At 34.0% G+C, this 19,189-nt stretch overlaps 1 protein-coding gene across 8 annotated transcripts in view; it reads right to left on the bottom strand.

The window, feature by feature from the left end:
- The window catches only part of LOC105473258 (MGAT4 family member C), a 935,225-nt gene that overhangs the window by 177,552 nt on the left and 738,484 nt on the right, over positions 1 to 19,189 (bottom strand). Inside the window, exon 2 of one of the 8 annotated variants that reach the window (XM_071071342.1) lies at positions 18,791 to 18,901. The exons of the other annotated variants lie outside the window; for them this stretch is intronic. The gene's annotated coding sequence lies outside the window, so the exon portion shown is untranslated. The remainder of the gene's footprint in view (positions 1 to 18,790; positions 18,902 to 19,189) is intronic. 8 annotated transcript variants of the gene reach the window in all.

Below are 19,189 nucleotides of genomic sequence, written 5' to 3'. Positions count from 1 at the left end.
TATTCCCCGAAAAACAGATAAACCATTTTATTTTATTTTTACAGCCCAAACAATAGCTGACACCTGAACCTGTGGGTTTTTTAACAAATAATTTTCATCAAAAATGTAAACACTTAAATTTAGTCTTATAAAGTATTCATTTCTTTGACAATGTTGGTTAGTACTGACTAATAAACATTAAAGAGTGTTATCACAAAAATAAAGAAAGTACCCTACATAAATCCATACTGAATATGAAATATAAGAAATGTGAGAATGATTGTTTCCATGCCAAATGTAATAAAATGGCTCACAATACAATTTTAGAAGGATAAGTAACATGTGTTTTGGAATTCTGATTTCTTAGGGTAACTATAAGAAAAACAATATCTGTATTTTATAAAAAGTAGATAATATAAGGCAATGCTTTCCTAATTCAATACACATGGCTGACTTGAACATGATATCTGAATAAGAAAATTATCTAGTGTTGCTTTTCTTCCTTATTAAGAAAAAAAAAAAAATGGGTTATGCTACTATCAGGCACAAGAAACCCATGATTAAATTAAAAATTGGAGGATGAAAGATGGTCCTTAAATGTATAAAACCCTAATTACAACAAAAACCACATCATATCAAAAAAATATTTCTTTTTCCAAACAAACCTTTTTATAGTGGGGTTAGGGTGGGAGATTCTGCAAGAAAAAATAACTTTAAAACTATAATAGCTAAAATTTTGAAGTGAATATAGATAGTAAGAAATTTATGTAGTCCTATAATATTCTTGACATTTAAAATAAATATTGAATCCAGATATCAATATAAATTTTTAAGATTATGTAATGGATGTATTATTATAACTCATACCTATTTCAAAAAAAATCACTGAAAACATTACTTCTACTGGAGTCTAAATTACTATATTAATCTTATATTTACTCTTTGTACATACGAATTTGTATCTACCAGTCTGGGCAAGTTTGTACATTTTTATTTTCATGCTGAAATTAAAAACGAAAACCTCTTTGTCTTGAAATTAACGTGAATGTATTCAATGGGTACTCAACAAATACTTTCTGATTTTCTGTCTGAAACATTTGAAATATTGTCTTTATTTGGAAGCAAATATAAGATGTGACTTATAACAGAATGGAATGAGCAGTTACGTACCAAGGAGAATACGAACTTTGCTTTTTCAATATAAATTGATTCTAAAATTCAACAGCATTTAGATGATTTTTTTGCGTGAATTTTTCTATTGAGCTTATGAGTTAGAATAATTCTTCCTTTCATCACTTCTTCCACAATCTTATGAAATTATAAAACAATTACACTATTTGTAGAAACATTCTTGTAATTAAAACACAAGTGAAAAATTGACAGTAGTGTTAAATGTTATTATTTCTCAAAAAGATCCCAAATTGATGTATCAAATTAAATCAAAGTACACATTTACTTCTAAACATGGCACCACTCATTTTTTCGTTATATTGATGGATTCAGTTTCTTTACTGAGTCTATATATTTTCTTAGTTCATAAACAAAGTGACTTGTTCTTTACATTACTCTCCTTGGGAGAAACATCTGCTAACTATTTGAGACTTAAGTATTTTTCTGTGTCTAGAAGAAGTATCTTTGTTATTGCTTTGCTTCATACCTGTATTTGCATAATTTTGTTTAACAGAAGTATACTTTCTTTTCCAGTTATTACCTATTAGAAAAATTATTAGAAAAATGAGCAGATAATATGTACTTAGAAAATACATGTTGAGTAATTTCTTCATTTATATTTGATTAGATTGCTCCTTAATTGTATCTGGGAAGGTTTAGAGTGTAGAGTGGGTAACAAATACTTAGCATTGCAGTAGCCTGCCACCCATCAAAATCAAGTCACTTCTTTTTTTTTTTTTTTTTTTTTTTTTGAGACAGAGTCTTGCTCTGTCGCCCAGGCTGGGGTGCAGTGGCCGGATCTCAGCTCACTGCAAGCTCCGCCTCCCGGGTTTAGACCATTCTCCTGCCTCAGCCTGCCGAGTAGCTGGGACTACAGGCGCCCGCCACCTCGCCCGGCTAGTTTTTTGTATTTTTTAGTAGAGACGGGGTTTCACCGTGTTAGCCAGGATGGTCTCGATCTCCTGACCTCGTATTCCGCCCGTCTCGGCCTCCCAAAGTGCTGGGATTACTCTAGTATCCTTATTTGTAAATGAGGACTTTGTTACTTTTCTTGCCTTATAAGCTTTTGGAAGCATTTTAGAGTAAATGAGTTTATTGATAAAGCACTGCAAATTTAAGATCAGTTTGATAATTTTCTCTAATTTAAATGTACAATAAAAGATGGACAGCTTATCTTCTATAAAGATTCCTTAAAAGCTCTAAATACAATCAGGGTTACTTCATTGGATTAATAAACAGAATTAAGTCAGTGTTTATTACACTAACTTGCTACATTTATTATAATGCAGATTATTACCTATGGTAACTTCTTTGATTTAAAATCCGTATGTGTAAAGATCCAAGGAGCTGCAATTTACAATGAAAAACCATTTTGTGCTTAATAAATCTCCTTTAATAAGCATTCAGTTAAGTATTAAAATTTTGATGAAAATATCTGTAAGAAGTTATTCATGACGTTGCTGTACACCTTTTGGATGACACATATTCAATTAGGGAAAAACAAGATAAAACAGAAACAAAGTAAACATCTTATTCTGTGGAGAACTTAGAAATAGGAAATTTAGTTGCTAAATTTAGGTTTTATTTCAAAATTAGAAGATTTTATTCCTAATTTTAAGTCACTATAACAATAACTAAAAAATACTAAAAAGTTCAAATGCTACATTTGCATTTTTTATTTTTCTTGAATTCAAGAAGAGAAAGCAGCATATAATTAATCACAGTAATCCTAGTTATGTGTTTTACAATTCTTTATTACTCATAAATCGTGACCATTTTTGTTTTCAGTTAGGATAGCCTCTTAGTTAGACTCAAATGTTTTCTAATATTCCTGTCTAAATAATTCACAAACAGGATCCACAAGTTCCAAAATGTAATATTTTATTTGATTAACCGGTAATTTTTAGTCCTTATTTTTGTCTGGACATAACTTTTGTCAAGAATATTATAGGACTATATTAATTTCTTACTATCTATATTCACTTCAAAATTTCAGCTAATATAGATTTAAAGTTATTTTTTCTTGCAGAATCTCCCGCCCTAACCCCACTATAAAAAAGTTTGTTTGGAAAAAGAAATATTTTTTTGATATGATGTGTTTTTTGTTGTAATTAGAGTTTACACATTTAAGGACCATCCTTCATCCTCCAATTTTTAATTTAATCATGGGTTTCTTGTTCCTGATAATAGCATAACCCATTTTTTAATTTTTTTCTTCCTTTGTCACCCTCACGAATGAAACTGGTAATAGTCCTGAACCCCATGCCGTTTTGTCATGTAGTTACAGCTTGTCCTTTTATAAAAGAAAATTATAAAACTGCTGAGTGTTATAGATATTAATGGTTGTTAGAAAAGCATAATAAAAGCCTCTCTTTCTGGAGCATTGCTAAGCTTTTATGTCATTATTCATGAGTGACTAATGCATTCAAAGAAGAGTGCTGATCTCAAAGGCTGGGATGATGAACAGTGGAGAGGGACAGAATGGCTAAGAGAAAGTCATTTGTCATATGTGAAGATTTAATAACAGGCTTGCCTACAATGAGATATTTCAGCTGAACTTAGAAAAAGAAACTTTTTTACATATGAGGTTATTATTCATGATATTTCAAATCACCAAAGACAAATCTATAGGATACCTTTGTTTAAATGGATATTTTTCAGGAACACATACAACCCCAAAATCCAGAAAGTAATAGCATCTTATGAAATGCCATTAAACTATACCTGTTTTATTTCTTTTATCATACCATATCACATACATATTGCTCAATTTGTGGGTAGTTAAAAGAATCATAAATAGAACATCTGAATTTGTTGGTGTTCTTGGACTGTAAGCAATGAAAACAAACTCAGGGTTTATATAAAACATGAGGTTATTAGAAGGATATAGAGTAGCTTTTGGAATCCTAGGAAAGTCTGAAAATCAAGAAGGACAGGATCAAAGACGTTTCTAGAAGTATGGTAGGAGGAATTAATGGGCAGTCTCATCAGGGTAATGTCATTAGTAAAAATCACCTCCCAACATTTTTGTTTTAAATGTTTTTCAGTTCAAATTTCAGATTCCAAAGACAGACAGCCATATGACTATCAGGGGAGAGTATGTGCATGATCTTATTTGTAAGGTTTCAGGCAAAGGCTGGATGGTGTAATTACACAAGCAAATCTTGAGATAGTATTACTTAAAAAAGGAAAGGGGCGGACAAGATAAACGCTGGGAAGATAAAAGGATAGTTATGAACTATACCTGCCTTCTGAATATCTCTCAAGTCTATTTATTTTCTTTTTCTGCAACAAACACAAAATCATACTGACCATTTACATAGTGCCCTAAACTACATGCTTTCCTGTGACACTGATTAGAATCTAGCCCTTAGAGAATGTCAGCATCATCTTTCATTTAGCAGCATCTTAATGTCGTATAGAAGTGTAACAACTTACCAACTGCAGGATAAAATATGTTTTTCAGATTAAGGTGATCAACAATCTCTAATTCCGAACACATTATTGCTAAATTAAGATGCATGTGAAATCTGGATACAGGTTAACTACTGATTAATTTATTGTGACTCGCTTAGCTTAGGGATACAGTTTAACCATGGAAAGATAATAGAAGAAAACTATTTTGTTCATTTGGACTAAAACTGTAGTTTTGGTTTCTTTAGAATAATTCAAGAATTTGTATTATTATTGGAGAATTAGTTTTTGCTTCATTTTCTCATAGATCAGTAATACATAAAGGGAATTTGCTTTTGCAAACATTGTTGTTTAAAATGTCAATAAATAGATCTATAAAATAATCACCCTATTAGTCTGCTAGATATATTAGTCATCCATTAATTCAATTAAGCATTATTGAGTCTTTTATGTTCTAAGAAGTGTTCTAAAAACAGTGGTTCTATTTGGTGGGAAAAACAAAAGAAAACAAAATAAAACTCTGCTTTTATGTAGCTTACATTCTACTGCAAATATACAAGATAAATATACCCACAAATATATAATAAAATGCCAGCTAGTTGCATGTGCTGTGAAGAAGAAAGAAAGCATGGAGATGGAGAATAATGGATGCGGGGGTGGTGACATGGAGGACAAATATTTTAGATAGAGTGGTTAAGAAGGGCCTCTATAAGTGTGTCCTTTGAATAGAGATGACTAAGAAGATTAGACAAGCAATTACATCACGAAGATATTATGAAATGTGAAAGAGTTGGTCAATTCATATCTGATAGGGTTTCATTATTCTTTAAGTGTTATATTACTCAAGATTCCATCAGTTATTTTGTTTCCTACCCTGCAAACATTTCCTACATTCTCTTATCCACTCATATCTTTTTTTGTTTGTTTGTTTTGTTTTTAGGTGGAGTTTTGCTCTTGTCATCCAGTGCGGAGTACAATGGTGTGATCTTAGCTCACTGCAACCTCTGCCTCCCAGGTTCAAGTGATTTCCTGCCTCAGCCTACCAAGTAGCTGGAATTACAGGTGCACGCTACCACGCCTGGGTGAATTTTTGCAATTTTAGTAGAGACGAGGTTTCAACATGTTGGCCAGGCTGGTCTTGAACTCTCGACCTTGTGATCCATCCACCTCGGCCTCCCAAAGTGCTGGGATTACAGGCATGAGCTTCTACACCCGGCTCACTCATATTTTTGACTATAAAAATATGATAAGATTATTATATGCAAAATCCTATCTGGTGTCCTGAACTCCATTACAAACTTCGGAATTCAACTGTTTAGTGTCTATCAGGATACCAGAATGTCCCAGAGTCACCTTATATACATTCTTTCCAAGTTGAAATGAATTATTTTCAGCATCCCATTCATATTCCTCTCTTAACTCAGTAATCACATACAGAAACCTATAGCCATTTTTGACTACTTTTTCCTCATGGAAACATAAGACTCAATTTATTTTGCATCTTAAATATTTCATAAATAAAAAATGCTATGTCTGTTCATTCTGACTACCCTCATCCTTTATCATCGATTACTTGCACTTTTGCAACAGCTTCCCATATATTTTCCTAGGCTTCAATTAAATAGCCTCATCTGTCCTTCCACTGACCTTATTGAGATAATTGTGTATATGACTTTGTCAGGCTCCTTCTTAAAACTATTCAGTGACTCTTATTGCCTAAAGTCCAAGCTCCTTATAAAACATTACTTCTTAATAATCAGTCCGAAGTTTAAACAAGCCCTTTGATTAAATCTGATAAAGTCTTATCAGTTCTTTACTCACCTTATACTCTCAAGAAAAATATTTAGCAAAATTGACCATGACTAGGAACTCTCTTTGGATTCTGTGATGCCATATTTTGCAGACGTTTGTGGGTGACATGGCCAGATTCCTTCTGATTACTTTGATCGTATCTGCATACCTAAACTCCCCTCCCATGAAACTTGCTTCTAACTTCCTGCATTTGCAATTAAATTTTAAGGACTACCTACAGGCAATTGTGACCCTTTTTCAGAGAACAGACAGTATGTGGGAGCCAATAACCACATGGAGCTGACTTCGGCAATACCCTATGAGTGTATAAAAGTTCAGCTCATTTGCATGGAGTTGGGAAAAATTCTGAGGAGCATTTTACCCTTCAGGTCTTGCCTAAGGAAGCAGGCTACAGTTGGGATTTTCTGAATAATCACACACTTACATGATTTCTTCCTCTTCCCAACTCCCTTACCAATTCTCCAGGAATACTTTTCTAATAAATCACCAGAACGTGAATCACGATCTGAAAGGCCTGCTTCTGAAGACATGACATAATACCCCACTCTATCCTATTTCCTTTATTCTGCCTGGCTCCTCTTCCTTGCTCTCCACTACCAGCTTTTCCTTCTTCATCCAACATATAAATTCCTGAGTTCCTCAGCACTCAAACTCAGACTCATTTCTCATTGCACTCTATACCCCCTCCTTAGGCAATTTTGCCCATACCTATGACTAATGTTACAATCACTTTTTTTTCACTACCCTAGACTTTTCTTCTCAGGATTAAACAATATACCTAACTGCCTCCTCAGGATTCCCACTTGGATATCAGGCAACTCAAACTCAATGAATCTCAATGATCTGGCTCAACTCCCATTGTGTGTGTGTGTGTGTGTGTGTGTGTGTGTGTGTGTGTGTGTGTGTGTGTTTATATATATAACAAATTATCTCTATAGTAGGTACTCACACTATGGAGGAAAATTAACAAGAGAACTGCTGACATAAGCAGGTATTCAGACTTGGAGGAGGAAGGTAGAAAGTTGTTTTGGACTAGTGTCAGGAAGAGAGGTACTTTCCTTATAAATTAGCAGCCACAGACAGCCTGCCTTGTATCAAGAGGGGTGGAAAGGAACAGTTAGACAATAATATTCCATGCAAGAGGATGTGGGGAGGAACAGCAGGAAGATCATGTGTGAAAGGCTACAGTGGAAAATGCTGAGTCCTTTAGAGTCTCTGGCAACATCATCTTCCCTGGTCCACTTAACTTCCCTCCATCTTATTTGCCTCACCCTAGAGTAATTAATTATATTTCTACTGAATTGTTCTGATAATTTTCAAAACATTTTCTGTGCATCTAATCGTATCCTTCTATGATGTGTTTTACAGTGGTTTTATTAAGTATTTAGAAATTATAAAAACATTAAAAGTTATAAAAGATAAGACTAACATGCCAAATGACTGCTTTATCCAGCAGCTTAAGAAACCTCCTGGGTACTTCTCTCTTTCCTCAAGCATAACCATTTTTGTGATTTTTAGTTTCATCAGCCATTCCCTTGCTTTCCTTAAAATTTTATCATTTCTGTCTGTATCCCTAAAATATACTGTTTATTTTTCGTGTATGTTTAAAATACTTAACTATAAAATAATAATGTATGTATTCTTCTATGACAACTTTTTCACTCAAAATTATGTTCCTTATCTTCATATATGTTATATAAATCTTTTGTTTTTTAAAATTTTCACTGGGTTATAATATTTCATTATATATGTAAAATATAACTTGTTTATGCATTCCAATGTTGATGGGTATTTGGGAGCTTTTTGATTTCTAAAGATTAACTTAATAACTAACACAAATCATTAACTAATTTACATTTATAGAAAGGCAATTTCAATGAAAATTTATATATATGCTTTCTGATATAAAAATGTAAGAGTTTCTTCAAACACTTAAGAACAGAAAAAAAACGGGGTTCTTTGAGGATATGACTTAAACTTTACTAGACAATGCCAAATAATTTTCCACAGCATTTGTACCAACTTTATATTCATAATCCTACCTGAAGTGCATGAGAATTTTAGCTGCTCTGCATTTGCAATAAGACTAATCCATTCCTCATCCAGCAGTTACTATGACCTTTTACAAATACAAATCTGATTAAGTCACCCAAACCTTGCCTAAAAGCCTTTAATGGTTTCTCAATGATCCTAAAATAAATTCTAAAAGTTTAACATTGTTGAAGGATTCTTTTTGCCCTGACCTCTCCCTCATTTAGTATTTTATATCATTCTTTTTGCCTTCTATCTCTGTACTGGCTTTAAGTTTCTTTTTTCTGCCCTAAGGCCTTCATATGATAAACTTCTTCCTGGAACTATTTAATTCTACCTGTTCCTCTGATTAACTTTTCTCCTTTAGTCATATATTAAATGTCATTACAGCAAGGAAGCTTTTCTGGACTCTTCAGAATTGATTAACTCCCCTCATATTGCTCTAATTGTACATTTTCTAAATATAACATTTATCTCAAAAATAATGAAGAAACAATTGTGGTTTAAACTGTGCCCCTATGCCCTTTGCAGGGGCATGAATGAAGCTGGAAACCATCATTCTCAGCAAACTAACAAAAGAACAGAAAACCAAACACCGCTTGTTCTCACCGCATTATCTCCTATAAGTGAGAGTTGAACAATGAGAACGTGTGGACACAGGGAGGAGAACATCACACACCGGGGCCTGTTGGGAGGTGGGGTCTAGAGGAGGGGTAGCTTTAGGAGAAATACCTAATGTAAATGACGGGTTGATGGGTGCAGCAAACCACAATGGCACGTGTATACCTATGTAACCTGCACTTTCTGCACATGTATCCAAGAACTTAAAGTATAATAAAAATAAAATAAAATAAAACAAAATAAGATGTGTCCCCTACTCACTTTCACATTCAATGGGTCCAATCATAGTTTCTTGCTCTGTGTTGTTCACAGATTTATTTAGAGCAACTAGAAAGTACTTGACAAATAGTCAATGTTCATTATACATGTTGAATGAGAATGACTAATCTCAATACATACACATTATACTTTATATTAATTTTCATTCTAGAAGAGATAAATTTCTATTCAACTCATAGTTATGTTATTCTTTTACTTTGAATACCCCCAAATTCTAAGTGAGTGGTATGCTTTTCTGTGCCATTGATGCCATGATCTTCTTTGGCCAATGAAACGTGCAGGGTATCATGAAATCAGAAAGGTGAAATGTGCTTGTTCTTCTAGGTGTGCCTTATTTCCTTCCACTGGCACCATGAGAGAGGAACATGGTTGAGCTAGCTTGCTGGTCTCTGAAAAATAAGTGTCATGTGAGACTAGTGTAGATAAGCCAAATACCATCTGACTGACAAATTCAGAGATAAATACTTCTTTTTGAATGCCTCTGAGATTTGGTGGTTATTTGTAGACAGGAAAAGTTAACACACAGAGTAGATAAATTTTTACAAGGGATACAATTCTTAGAAGGACACAAGTTTAACAGAGACGAGTTTCTCAAGGAATTATCAATAAAATAAAGTTAATTCAATTTAAGTTGAAATATAAATAGCTGCTCAAATCAATTTTTTCAAAATAACTTAGATGAAAATGAAATACAAAGTTAAATATTGGAAAATTTGAGTGAAAAACTTGATTTTAAATTGATTATAAGCCTTTTATCACATAAATCTTTTCATGTGTCTGGTCATAAAACAGTAAGGATCATGGCTGTCATCAGCTATGAATGACAATTTCCCTTAATGTTGTACGGGCCAGCTTTAAACTGAACAGTTTCTATTCGCTGTACAGAAAGGGTTTTGTAATCTTTTCTGGAATGACCCCTATTTTTCAAAGCTGAAATATAAAATGCTGTTAACCAATTACCAGCTATACCTAATGTTCAAGTTTAGCTTTTTAGTCATAAAGAAAAATAGCCTTTTAAGTTTCAGAGGCAGTGAATATATAATAACTAAAAGCATATAATTTAACTCATGTAGATTATGCAATTCATGTGCAATTTATACCCACTAAGACTATTCCTGGTGGCTTCAACGACTGGAAATACCTCTAATCTCCTAGGCCAAGAAGAGACCCGACACCTGTCAGTATAAGCTTGATGTCAGAATTTTCTTCCTTTATTAGGAGAGTGAGTGTCCTTTTCTTACAGGGGAGTGGTCTTACGTTAGGATCCAAACAACACTAACATGTGGAAACAGTGATTCTAAGGAAGCCTCATAAACTTTTTACTGATTGCCCTGGCTTTAGTCAGTCCTACTAAGGAGAAACCTCTGACTTCAGTTAAGCAAGTCTGATTCTTTCTTCAAAACTGAGCATGGAAATTCAGGTTTAGCTAATTAGATCCATGGTTTATGCCCAGAATTTAGGTGATGTAAGCAGGAAGGTGGTCATGTGGATGCAAAGAGAGAAAGTGAGGCCATGCACAGAGAGAGATGAAAATCAAGCCAATATAGCACACATGTGCAGGTTAAAGATGGAGCCTCCTGCCTAGGCTCTGAACAGCTGTCAATCCAATTTTCTCCCTTGTTAAGAGGTCAGTGTCCCCATGTTTATTTTCATGTAATTAAAGTGAGGGAAGAACTCAGATCTCTGGGTTGCTCATTTTCCTGTCAAACTTCGTGATGATCAAATGAGATATTTCACATCAGAATCTAATATCTGTAATCTCAGCAATTAGCTACTAGGAAATGTCTCAGTATATATCAATCCTGCTTTCTCTCATTTTCATAGCTGTAGTTCTGTGCAAAAGCTAATCCTTTACAGCTGAATATGTAGTAGGTGACTGTTTATATATTTATATTACATGTTTAGATATTGGTGGTTACAATAACTACATAGGTAGGGATGGAGAGAGGCATTGTGGTCGGTTCTTGTTTTTGTTGTTGTGGAGGGTTGGGGGTTGTTGAGACTTAAGTTGGGATTTTCTTTTTTTTTTTTTTTTTTTGAGACGGAGTCTCGCGCTGTCGCCGGACTGGAGTGCAATGGTCAGATCTCAGCTCACTGCAAGCTCCGCCTCCCGGGTTTGCGCCATTCTCCTGCCTCAGCCTCCCGAGTAGCTGGGACTACAGGCGCCTGCCACCTCGCCCGGCTAGTTTTTTGTATTTTTTAGTAGAGACGGGGTTTCACTGTGTTAGCCAGGATGGTCTCGATCTGCTGACCTCATGATCCGCCCGTCTCGGCCTCCCAAAGTGCTGGGATTACAAGCTTGAGCCACCGCGCCCGGCCGGGATTTTCTTTTTTATAACCAAAATATATTACTATGGATTGAATTGTGTCCCTCTCAAAATTCATACGTTAAAGCTCTAATCACTAATGCAACTATATTTGGTGATAGGTCTTATAAGGAAGTAATTAAGTGAGGTCAGAAATGTGAGGACCTCATTCAAAAGGATTAATGTCCCCTTGTAAGAAGAGACTCCAGAGAACCCGCTTATTGTCTTCACACTTCCACAAATGAAGGCTGTGTAAGAACACTGCCAAAGAGCAATTGTCTATGAGCCAGAAACAGAACCTTTACCAGAAACTAAATTTGTTGGCACCTTAATCATGGCCTTTCAACCTCCAGAACTGTAAGAAAGAAATTTGTGTTGGTTAAGCCACCCAGCTTATGGTATTTTTATATAACAGTGAATCCCATGCCTGAGGGGGACCAATAGTTACCTGGGATCCTCCGAATTTCTACATAGTGAAGCCAGATGACACAGCAACTCGTAAGTTGTCTTAGTTTCAGAATCATCTCCACTGAGATACAGATCTATCATAAAAAGCACACCTGCTTTCATAGCATGGCTTAAGGGTAAAATTTTCCCTGGACAAAACCAATTTACATTTAATTTATTACTACCCAGAAGTATGTCTTACTTTCTGATTTAGAGGAGGTTGTCATGCAGAAAAAGAGGGAAACTCATAAATAACAGTCTATGACAACGTAATAGAGGTATAGATAGCTTGTTATAGGAGAACAAAAGAGTAACTCATTGGCAATAAAGGGGAAATTTACACTTAAGATACTTTTGGGAAAAGTGTAACCTTTCTCACCTGAACAACAGGACTTCAGGTATTTAAGGTTCTTTGCTAGTATGAGATTTATACTTTGGTTTACTTAATCAGCCTTAGTGTGTTAAAGAGAGGGATAAAAAAAAACAATGCAGGATATTCCGATAAAACACAGATACTTGAAAGCTTGAGTGGCAGAAGTTAGAAGTAAAAAGAAAAGAAAGAAGTGAAAAGTGTTTTTAATCAGAAACCCTGAATACTAAACATACTATTTTAGCAGGTTGTAGATATTGTTGAACCCAGCATATGAAGGCAATAGAAACTAATATGTGGAGGGCAGAGAAATAAAAAGAACATAGGCTAGTAAGTGATTTAGGTGCCTCACTTTTATGGCATTCTTTTCCAGGATGGGAATAATGTTGATTTATCCTTTGTGATGTCAGCCCCTAGCACAGTGCCTAGCACATAATATGTGTTAAGTAAATTCCAGTCATAGGGATGATGCGCACAAGGAAGTCCAAGTATGTGGTTTGCTGAAGAGGGACCCACTAGGTGACTGGGCATCCAGGAGAGACCACTAGGACATATGCAAACAGAGAGGACAGAAAAGACCTTTCATGTACTTTACATTTTGTATATAAGCCTGGATATAATTCTTTTATATATCCTGGTCCCATATCAAGCCTTAAAATTAATATTTTTTATTTCGCTTTAATATGCAGTCACTGTAGGCCATGCTAATATTCTTTATTTTAATAAGTAAAATATGCCTTTTACCAGGAAAGCTATAAGCAGTGAAAATGCTGATAGATTCTCCTAATTGAAATTACATTGCTAGTTATAACCTCAAGTACAGGTCTTTTATCTGCTTAGTATAGGATGCTAAGAATCATGACACTATTATTAAAATAGAGACACATTATTCTTCAGGTCAGAAAAAAATTGGTGTGACCAAGGGGATTATACATTACATTTCATCGCAACATGGTCACTCTTATGATACAGTGCAGAACACTAAAAGCTATTGTTTCCATGAATTATAACCCCAAATACTTTCACTCTGCAGATTCATTTTATCAGGATCTCAGTATTATACATCACCACGGTAATGTGTAACATATTTTCAGTACATATCTTTATTGTACATTATAGGCTAAAATAGCATAATTATCATTATAGTAAGGTTTTACAAGAGATTTTATGTTTTAATTTTTATGTTCAAAGTTATTTAAGTAGTCACTGCAAGAAGAATGTTAAAAAATACTCATAAGTTATACTATAAAATCAGTCCTTGGAGATTTTAAATTATTTTCAATTTTTAGGAGGTCTTTTACGAGAAGAAATATTTTATCAATAAGGGAGTAAACATTTTCAATGCATGCTCTTCATTTCACATTGCTTCAGCTTGCACCAAATGGCTATTTCGCAGGAAAGCAAAACAAAACAAAAAAATATTAAAGATTCAATTCTGTTGCACTAAAGTAAATCAAAAGCAACTGCAGAAACAAAAACCTGCTTAAATGCAAAACCTTGCTAAGTTTTCTGTCAGGCTATACAACTTTTAAATGGTGTCTAAATATTTTAAACATAATAAGAAATAGATCTCTAAAACTTATATCGCTATTCACCTCTAGCTTCTGAGATAAATTCTGGCCTGGCTAACCATTAGTAGATAATTAGAAATGAAACAGGAGATCCAACATTCAACACAGACTTTCTTTTTTTTTTTTTTTTTTTTGGCTTAGGAGCCTCCTTTATGCAAATTGGTAGGAGACCATTTTCATGCATTTCTGGCAATCAGTACTTAATTTGTTGATAATCTTAACAGTTGTGGCCAGAGTATAATTGGTATGGGCCCTTGTGCAAAAAAATAAATTGGGTTGTGCACAAAACTAAACAACATAATTACCAACAATTAGACGTTAATTACAAAGTAGCAGATTCTCAAACCTTTCTCCCGAATTTGGCCAAAGCTGCTAGACCTAATTATATTTTAATGTTGTGAAAACATCCATGTGCCTGAGATAATCAGGTGTTCTGAAGATGCCTTCTGTAGATATGGTGTATGTTATGGATTCTCATGTCAGGAAATTAAATATGTTTATATTTGGGCTGATCTAATAATCATGAAAAAGTTGGTGAGGTGGGATTTGTGCTAATTTGGTAGTCATTTATCTACTTAACCTATTTAATTTGATCACTTCTGAAAAGAAAGAACAGAAAGATTTTGCTCAGGCAAAAATAGAGCTTCTACAAGTATCCTTCACTATAACAAAGAAACCTTTTCCAATATTAGACCCTAGGGGAACACAGCTACAGCCACAGTCTGCATAACAGGTTTTTACTACCAGATGTGACATGAAAAGTATTTATACCAAAAAATTAGCAGATCAAATATTATAACTAAGAACGAAAAACGTCTAAGACTTTTTGGGGATCACTAAAAATATTTTGCAGACATTCCTTGTGATCAGAAACATAGAATAATATTATCAAATTTTAACAGCATAGCAATATCTAAATAAACATTTTCTTACTTCGTTTTCTCAGATCTGAAGACCTGAAACCAAGGTCTAAGGGTTGTCCTACTAGGGAGTAGTGGTAAAACCCACTTATTTTCTTACACTTATATTCTAATTATGGCTGACAGGTTATTCTGTGCTAAGCTCACAGGCAAAATTAACATTTTGCATTCTTGAGGGAATCCACATGTCCCATTGTGTTTTCACTTCAACACATATTTGTTTATTCAATTAGTTAGGAGATGCACACACCATTCTCTGAGGAAAATGAGATACAGTTTTCTTATTTTCTTTTTTATATTAGTCTTCCTGCTTGTTCATCTTCCATTCACTCCCTTGGATTGATAATTGGAAGTTAATTTTGAAAGTAATTTTAATAGAAGGTTATCTACTGGTTTCTGTTCCAGGTTCTGTTATTCTATTTCAATCTCTCTAAGAACTTGCAAGTTATCCGATCTAATGGCCTCTTCAAGGTCTTCATGCTAGACACTGCAGCACTGGATATTTTTGAGATTTTCCTATTTCTTGAAAGCTCCTCTTCCCATGAATTTTATAATATTATTTTATTTATTAATTAAAAATTTGATGTCTTCTCAATAGTAATCAGCAAAATGTGAAGGTTACCATAATAGAGATTCAAATCCTTTACAACTGGACAACAATCTACCTTATTTGGTACTTGCTTTATACATTCTAATCCTCTCCTTTTTTTTCCAGATTATAACATGTACTTTCATATTCATTTACCTGTATACTTGCATTTTCCAAACCTGGTAATGTCCTACATATATTAAACTGCACCTACTCTGTAAAATTTGGAAGTAATTCTACTGCACAACACTCATCAAACAGACTAAATTATCAGACCATCTAAACAACATTGGATGGATTTTTTCTTATCTTTAGAATGTCTAGAAAAAGATATGGAACACATACAATTATGAAATGTGTGTGTGTGTGTGTTTATGATTTGTACTTATTTGTTTTCAGCTAGAAGGGCATGCATGTGTTGGACCCATATATGTCTTAGAAAGGTGGGTTGAGTTTTCTAAGACTAGATGAGGTGAGGGTAAAGAGAAGAAATAAGACAGCAGAAATCTATTATTATTATTATTATTATTTGAGATGGAGTCTCACTGTGTCACTCAGGATGGAGTGCAGTGTCACGATGTCAGGTCACTGCAAGCTCCACCTCCTGAGTTCACGCCATTCTCCTTCTTCAGTCTCCCAAGTACGTGGGACTACAGGCGCCTGCCTCCACTCCCGGCTAATTTTTTGTATTTCTGGTAGAGACGGGGTTTCACCATGTTAGCCAGGATGGTCTTGATCTCCTGACCTCGTGATCTGCCAGTCTCGGCCTCCCAAAGTGCTGGGGTTACAGGCGTGAGCCACTGTGTCCGGTCTATTAAATGTTTTAACAGTACATTTTTATCTATTACTTAGGATAGTTTTTCCTCCTAAATAATATATGTCTGGATGAAATATAATCCTAATTTGAGTGGAGCATTGGAGATATTTACAGAAGGAAAGTTGGTTCTCCTTTAAAGTTGGACAAATTGCTATAGTCTGATGAATTACTAGAGAGGAGGAAAAAATGGAAATCACATTGAATAAAAGTTTTTCTATTTAAGGAAATAAATCAGTAGTATAATTACGTTTACACTAATATTAGTAACTTATAAAGAAGACACTGTAGATTATGATATGCAAGTAAGGGATCCATTATTTGGACAGCATAGAAGCACATACAGAAAAATAAAGTGGTCTCTCTAAGACAATATTTGAGAGACAAATCTAAGGCTAAATTTAAAGTCTCTTGATTTCAGAACAAAATATTTACGGGGTTCCAGTGAGAGCAAAACAAAGAAGAGAAAAATTTGAAGAACCAAAACAAAATAATATAAACAAAAACTACACCCATATTGAAGAATTTCATAAAGAACTACTAATTTTGATAATAATAAAGTGAATGACTAATTAAACGGTGCATTTTTAAAAGACTTCTTGCAAACACTCTTTTTGCTGTCACTTAAAATTGGTGCTCCTTGGAAAGTGGAAGGAGAGAATGAGGAATCATTAAGCCTAGTACCATAATGAAATACCTGGGTGATGAAATAATCTGTACAACAAGTCTCCATGATGCAGGTTTACCTGTGTAACAAGCCTGCATTTGTACCCCTGAACTTACAATATCAGTTAAAATATTGTGTGCTTTATGATAATTTCTTGAAACTAATTGCATATGCAAAACTGTGCCTCTGCATCTGTTAAAATTACCCTGATTGGCCACTCACATTCTTAGAGAGAAGGGCATAGAGCTAACTGACCTTGCCAGAGACCAAGTGTACCTACTGTGTTTTAATCTGGTGTGCAATTCTGTGTGCAAATTTTCTCATGCCAATTATTGCACTTCAAAAAGTCTGCATCCTACCAACATCTTTGCAACTGAACAGAAAGAGGAGAGAACATTCTCTAAACAATGCAATTAGAGCAGTATAGGCAATTAACTTTGCTATTTAGTCTAAAGTAGAGAGCACTAGAGACAAAGTAATAAATGTTCACAAACACTTTACCATTATATGGAATTGCAGAATAGACACACATTTTTAATACACAATACAGGCAGTCATATTATTAAACTTAATGACATCTGAGAAATGATGAAACGCTAAGAGCCTTGAGCTTGTAATGAGATCAACTTGTAGCCTGATCAGCTTGCATACAAATCATCTCATCTGAATAAAATTAATCTTGGATTTTTATATCTCTCCTCAAGCACTGCTGTGCCCCCCTATTCATTTTATGAACAATTATTGAAAAGAAAATAAAAGTTTAGCCGTGATATGATATATCAGTGGGAGGATCTACAAAACATGACATTTTAAGTTCTTATTCCTGTTGTTGAATGTAAAATTTCTTATAGGTTAAAAATTGAAGAATGAATTACTGATGCTAAATACAATGTGAGAAATATTTTAAAGCTTTTAAATGAATACAGAAACTGTTTAGTTTTTTTTCATAAAAATGTTTACTTTAAAATTTTTTTCATACTCCTAATAACAGCATGCCAGTATTTAATGTTAAATTTTTAAAAATTTTAATTGTGTTTCCATCTAAAAAGTATATAATTGTGTTTCCATCTAAAAAAAAGCTATTCCCTCTAAATCCTCATTTTAAAATTATAATATTAAAGGAGATAAATGTGACATGGCTATGTCATTTCAATATCAGTCAAAATAGAAAAATTGTGTACTTCATTTTAACTTATGTAACTAAAGTTTACATTTTAAGACAAATTGCAAGCATCTCAGGGCAGGATATTGCCCTCTTCTCTCACATTTTGTACAGCGTCTAGTAACACTTAGCATTCCATGGCTATGAAAGAGTAAAAAGCACAAAATCTAAATTTTCACTACAAATCTTAACTGACAAAGAAAGCTGTAAGGGAATTATCTAAACTAGATACTCCTTGTGGGTTGATATCTTAGAAGATAATTCTTCAACAGGGGTCTCATATTATATTCATCCAAAACATGACTTACAGTTATTTGAAATATCAGTATGAAAATTTATCTTCAAAGACAACATTATGAAGAACTACCATGGTTCTCAATAAAGAGAAAATTTAAGCCATTCATAAATTAAAGAGAGTATTTTAGGAAAAGTAGATAAAAAGGTAAATTAAAAACTCGAATTTCTTTCTTGAAGTATCCTAGTTTACTTTTCGATATTCATTTCACTGTATTTGTGCAGACATCTAAGTCAGACATCTGTGGGTCTATCTGTCTATCTATAATGTGTCCAGTCCAGTTCAGATCACTTTTTAGTCCTCCTAATAATATTACACTCTGATCCTGTAAGTACAAACTTACATTTTCCACTTCACAGATCCCAATCTGCACCACCGATTGTGAAACAAATATTCTTTGTTCCTGAATAACTGTAGTGGTGGAGAGTACCAACGGGCCATAGCCTCTCTCACACTAAAAACAAGAATAAAGCAGTGAGTTGCCTTCTCTCAATTCAAACAGCTATAAACCCAACAAGTACATGACCTTTAATTCTCCTACTCCTGGAGGAAATCTCTTGACTGCCCTTATATTTAGGCCATTAAGGGGAAGAAAGCTACCCTTATATTAATATATCAGCACACAATAGAAATATACAACAAAGTAAAATATTTAATAAATTGTTTGAGGTAAATAATGAAAGTATAACCCTAAAAATCCCAAAATAGACATAGCATTGAACCTTTTGAAAATTCAATTTAT

Source organism: Macaca nemestrina, chromosome 10 (genome assembly GCF_043159975.1).
Source record: "Macaca nemestrina isolate mMacNem1 chromosome 10, mMacNem.hap1, whole genome shotgun sequence".
In the NCBI taxonomy this organism is placed as follows: Eukaryota; Metazoa; Chordata; class Mammalia; order Primates; family Cercopithecidae; genus Macaca; species Macaca nemestrina.
The sequence above is the reverse complement of the archived record's forward strand: the minus strand, read 5'-3'. Positions and strand labels throughout refer to the sequence as shown.